Below are 5,154 nucleotides of genomic sequence, written 5' to 3' on the forward strand. Positions count from 1 at the left end.
CTTAATCTCTGTTCATTATGGCAGGATGGGAAAAGAAACTTATTACACTTCCATGATAAACACATTTCCTGTGAATCTTTTAAAATGCTGTTATTTTCTGTGTGCTTGTGATATAAAAACAAAACAAGAACTGGAGAAGGTGAATGTACATTTTAAGGAATTTATTCAAAGCAAAATCCTATTTACATTCTCTTTCATTTTATTTTTCTAATAAACTTTATTTTTTTAAAACTTTATTTTTTAGAACAGTTTTACATTTATAGAAAAACTATAAGGAGAGAATGGAGATTTTCATATAATCCACAACTAGTTTGCCCTGTCATTAGTATGTTACCTTCTTATGGTATATTTGTCACAATTAATGAACCAATATCAATACAATTATTTTTAATTAAAGTCTGTGCTCCACTTACATTTTCTTTTCTTTCTTTCTTTCTTTCTTTCTTTCTTTCTTTCTTTCTTTCTTTCTTTCTTTCTTTTTGACTGGCAGTGGCTTTATTTGGGAAAAGACACTTGAATTGGCTTTCGGTTGGGGGCATGGACAAGAAGGGGTACCCAGGGCAGTAGACTCCCCCTAAGGGTAGGCTGGGGACCGGGGCTGAGCCTTAGGCGGGTCTCTCGTACGCGAGGCTCCCCTGCACAGCTCCTTCCCCCAAAGGCTTCATGGGGCCACAAGAGCAAGGAGGCTGGGAGGGCCCGCGCTGGCTGTTCACTTGGGCAGGACGTCAGACGACTCAGACACCCGCTTCCCATCGCGAGTCTCCATCTTCTTCACAGCCACGGCCTTGGAGGAGCTGCTGCGGCTGAAGGAACCCAGGGCCAAAGCCGGACTGGAAGGGGCTTGGCCGCGGTTGGGGCCGGGGCTTGTGAGGGCCCGTAGGCCAAGGCCAGGCCCCCGGAGTGGCCGCTGGTCGTCTTCCTGTGGATGCTCGCGTTCTGCGTCCCAGACTCGCCCTCCGGCCGCGGGCGGGCGGTGGCGGTCCCGATGTCCAGGGCAGCCTGACGTTCAGGAGCTCCCGGGACTGGCGCAGCTGCCGGGCCGTGTCCTGCTTGTCCCGCTGCGGGGCGGCCTCCGGCTCCCGCCCGGCCCGGCACCTTGGCACTGGCGTCCTTGATGGCCCGCTCCCCGCGCGGCTCCGCGTGGGCGATGGCAGGCTCCAGGGCAGCCCTCTGGTGTTTGAGGGCCTCGATCTCAGCCTGGAGGCGGCTGATGCTCCGGTTCATCTCGGAAATAGTCTTCGTGCGGCGGAGGTCATCCCCGTGCTTCCCGGCCAAGGTCTGCAGCTCCTCGTACTTGATCTGGTGCATGGTCTCGGCCTCCGCCCGGCTGCGGTGGGCGATGTCCTCGCACTGGCCTTGACCTCAGCGGTGATGCCGCCCAGGTCCAGGGAGCGGCTGTTGTCCCTGGACGGCACCGCGGACGGGTCTGAGATCTGGGACTGCAGCTCCTGGGCCTCCTCTTCCTACAGCTGCCCTAAGGAGTTGATCTCGCCGGTCAGCCCTTCCAGGCGGGCCTCCAGTTCCATCTTGTGCATGTAAGCTTCATCCACATCCTTCTTGATGAGGACAAATTCATCCTCCATGTCTCCACGCAATTTGACCTCTTCCTCCTATTTATTCTTGAAGTCCTCCAGGAGCCCCTGCAGGTTGCCAAGCTCCACTTCCAGCTTCAGCTTCTCCTGCCCCGGGGTGTCCAGCTGCCTCCGGAGGTTGTTGATGTAGCTCTCAAACATGTTGTCTATGTTGCTCCGAGCCGTTTTCTGCTGCTGCAGGAGGCCCCACTTGGCCTCCAGGATTTTGTTCTGCTGCTCCAGGTGTCCGACCTTGTCGATGAAGGAGGCAAACTTGTTGTTGAAGCTCTTGATCTGCTCCTTCTCCTGGGTGCGCACCACCTGGATGTTGGGGTCCACCTCCAGCTTCAGGGGGCTCCGCAGGCTCTGGTTCACTGAGACGGCCGTGATGCCCCCCTACGGCCCCGGGCCCGCCGTAGCCCCCGACCACACTCATGCTGCTGTTCAGGCCACCCCAGAAGCTGCTGCCGCATCTGCCCACCCAGGAGAAGGTGGAGGAGCTGTTGCGGGAGCCGGGCCCGCTCGTGTAGGAGCGGCTGCTGAAGGCCCGGGGGCTGGAGGTGGACACCTTGTAGGACTTCTGGGTCACCCTGATGGACATGGTGGAGGCTGGAGTGGAGGCGAGGAGGCAGAACCTGACAGAGGTAGCAGGAGCTCGAGGAGCCGCTTCTAGGTCCACTTATATTTTCTTAGTTTTTACCAATGTACTTTTTCTGTTCCAGGATATCATCTAAGAGGTCACGTTACACTTACTCTTCATGTCTCCTTAGGGTTCTATTGACAGTGACAATTTCTTAGACTTCCTTGGTTTTTGATGACTTTGACAGTTTTGAAGAATACTTAGGTATTTTGGTTTCAACTATATCTATATCTATATTAGGTATCTTGTAAAATGTCCTTCTATTGAGATTTTTTTCTATATTTTTTCTGTTGATAAGATGGAAGTTACAGTCTTTAGAAGCAAGACCACAGACATAAAGTGCCAATTTAACCCCATGATTTATCACTGTTGATGATCACCTTGACCACCTGGCCAAGGTAGTTTTATTAGGTTACATGCTCTTTTGAAATTTCATTTAATCATAGAGAATCTTCTCTTCATTAAAGATTATTAACCTTAAATGTAATTTATCCAAGTAGCAATAGAACTAAAACTAGCTTTCACTGATCAGGTTACAATACATAAGAGATGACATTGCATATTTAGGAGGGTGACAGGAGGAGGAATTACACAACAGAAAAACTGGTTTAGTGAGTCTTAAAGTTTATCATGTGCAGGATTCCTATGGAGCTGGTTGATACAATCAGTTCACTAGCATATTTTACTTTGCAAAACATGTTGCAATTGCTCTTTGGTTATCTTCCCCACCCAACCCCCCATTCCTAATGAGGAAGCAAAGTAAAGCTTCCTTCATTCACTTTCAACAAATGAAGGAAGGGCTTTGGAATCAGAGATTTGTGTTTGATTTTGAACTTAGCCACTTTCTACTGTGTCTCTTTAGAAAACTTTTGAGAGTACCTTGTCCATAAAAGGGGGCAGTAGCCATATGTGTAAGAAGACAAAATGAATAAATGTGAAATAGGTTGAGCAAGGAAGCATGATTACTATAAGGTGGAGAATATCAATTCCATAGCTCTTATACATCCATAAGCATGTTTGTTCTTAATGCCCATATGGTTTATGGCACAGCAGAAAATATGAAGCAGATATTTTGCTAAGGCCTCATGGTGTGGTGGAGAGACTCAGATCTACTAAGTAATAGTGTTATCATCTCTGAAACAGGTGAATGACATTTTAAGAGCTCAGGATTTGGAGTCAAAAGACCTGGGTATCTATCCTGGGTCAGTCACTTCCTACTACGTGGCATTGTAAACATTACTTAACATCTCTTGGCTGTGTTGTAATTGTCTATAAGATGACTATAATGTAAGGATTAAACAAAAGCCTGTAGCACATCAATGCATATTAATTTTATCTGAATTTTAATCAACTTTGGAAAAGCTGAAAGTCAACATACCTATGGAATAACTAGCAGAAAGCTGCAGCACATTCTTAGCTACACTTTCAGTAGAGGAATTGGGCTCCTTAATGTCCTCGAAGGCCATTATTTTGACATTTTGTCTAAGGCTAGTTCTTAATTTGACTCAGTTATTTTAGGCAGGAATGTTTTCAAAAGACCTAAGTGATGTTATTAACAAATGGGTTACATCTTCTCTTCACAGAGTTAAGCCTCTAATTATACCTTGAGCTGATTTATTAGTACTACAGGCTTAAACATTTCCTAACTATTAAGACTGACTAGAGACTCAGGATAACTGTCCACATGCAAGGGATCTAAATGGGAAAAACACCACAGAGGAAGAGGTGATACATGGTGGGTGAGTCACAAGCAAAAGCTCAGAGAAAGGTATTAATTAGAGTAATAGGAAATTATAACAAGTAAAATATGGGTTAAGTATCAGTGAATTTCCCTTAAGGACATACTTCCTATGATAGGAGGGAAGAGTCTTCTAAAGAAGGTGATTAAAACCTCCAAGCCTAAGACCTTTAAAACGAGACTGAACAGAGTCCTTATGAACATACCAAAGAGAAGAATCTTGCACTGGTGAGATGGGGAGGCGGGGGTGGTTGGTAAGTGATCTAATAGTCTTTTGCACTGCGAAGGGCCTTGAGTCACTGATCTACCCAGTAATTGAACACATTGTAAACCATGAAATACGCAGTTCCCTCCCTTGAGTGTGGAGCTGTCATTCCTATAGGCACTATTTTCTTTTGGGGCAACCTTCCAGGATCACTGATATTACCATAAAAATTCTATGTCTGTCTTTGTTTTTAAGATTCAACATACATATATTTTGACCATTCTTCCCAGCAAAGAAAATTTTACTTCTCCAGATATAAAGGATTAAGTATTAATTTCAGTTTCCTTAAAAGGAATATAAATTTTCATTAAATGCAAAACTGACTTTAACTTTTTGGAGTTAATTATTTCATTTCTTTTTTTTAATAGAACACTATTAGTTTAGCAACATCAAGTGAGTAAGAATGAGCTGCAAGTCTCAGGAATCCCACCAATTGATATGTATTTAAGGAATGAGGAGTTGTTAACTATCACTCTTCTAAGTCAAATAAGGAGAAAGAGCACACAGACTCATAGTCTTAGATTCAGCAAATTTGTACCTGACCTGTTGTATCCACAACTGGGCTGCTCTGGATCCCAGGCAATGTTGGGCCATAGCACTCCTCCTAGACCCATTCCAACTTAAACTTACACCCACTCATGAGCAGGCTAGGTGGCCACCAACGTGGAGTGATTTCAAGAGTGCTGGGAAGGTCCTCCTTATCTGCCTGCTTGGTGATATCTGCAACAAACATCATTCTTTAATTAGCATCAAGGTGTGACATTCTTCCCTCACCACACTTTATCATCCTCCTCTTCATCCTGTTCCTGTCTTACTTTCCTCTTCTCCATATCTCCTCTCTTTCCTCTCAAGCTCCCCCAAACTAGTGGTACTGCTATGCTTTGTCCCCTATTTCATTTTATTTTATTTTTTGTTGAAGTTTGATTTACCAACATATAGT

At 45.2% G+C, this 5,154-nt stretch overlaps 1 pseudogene; it reads right to left on the reverse strand.

The window, feature by feature from the left end:
• Nucleotides 1-474: 474 nt before the first annotated feature.
• On the reverse strand, nucleotides 475-4,928 carry LOC112923838 (keratin, type II cytoskeletal 8 pseudogene; annotated as a pseudogene).
• Nucleotides 4,929-5,154: the final 226 nt, after the last annotated feature.

This window comes from Vulpes vulpes, chromosome 7 (genome assembly GCF_048418805.1).
Source record: "Vulpes vulpes isolate BD-2025 chromosome 7, VulVul3, whole genome shotgun sequence".
Classification (NCBI taxonomy): Eukaryota; Metazoa; Chordata; class Mammalia; order Carnivora; family Canidae; genus Vulpes; species Vulpes vulpes.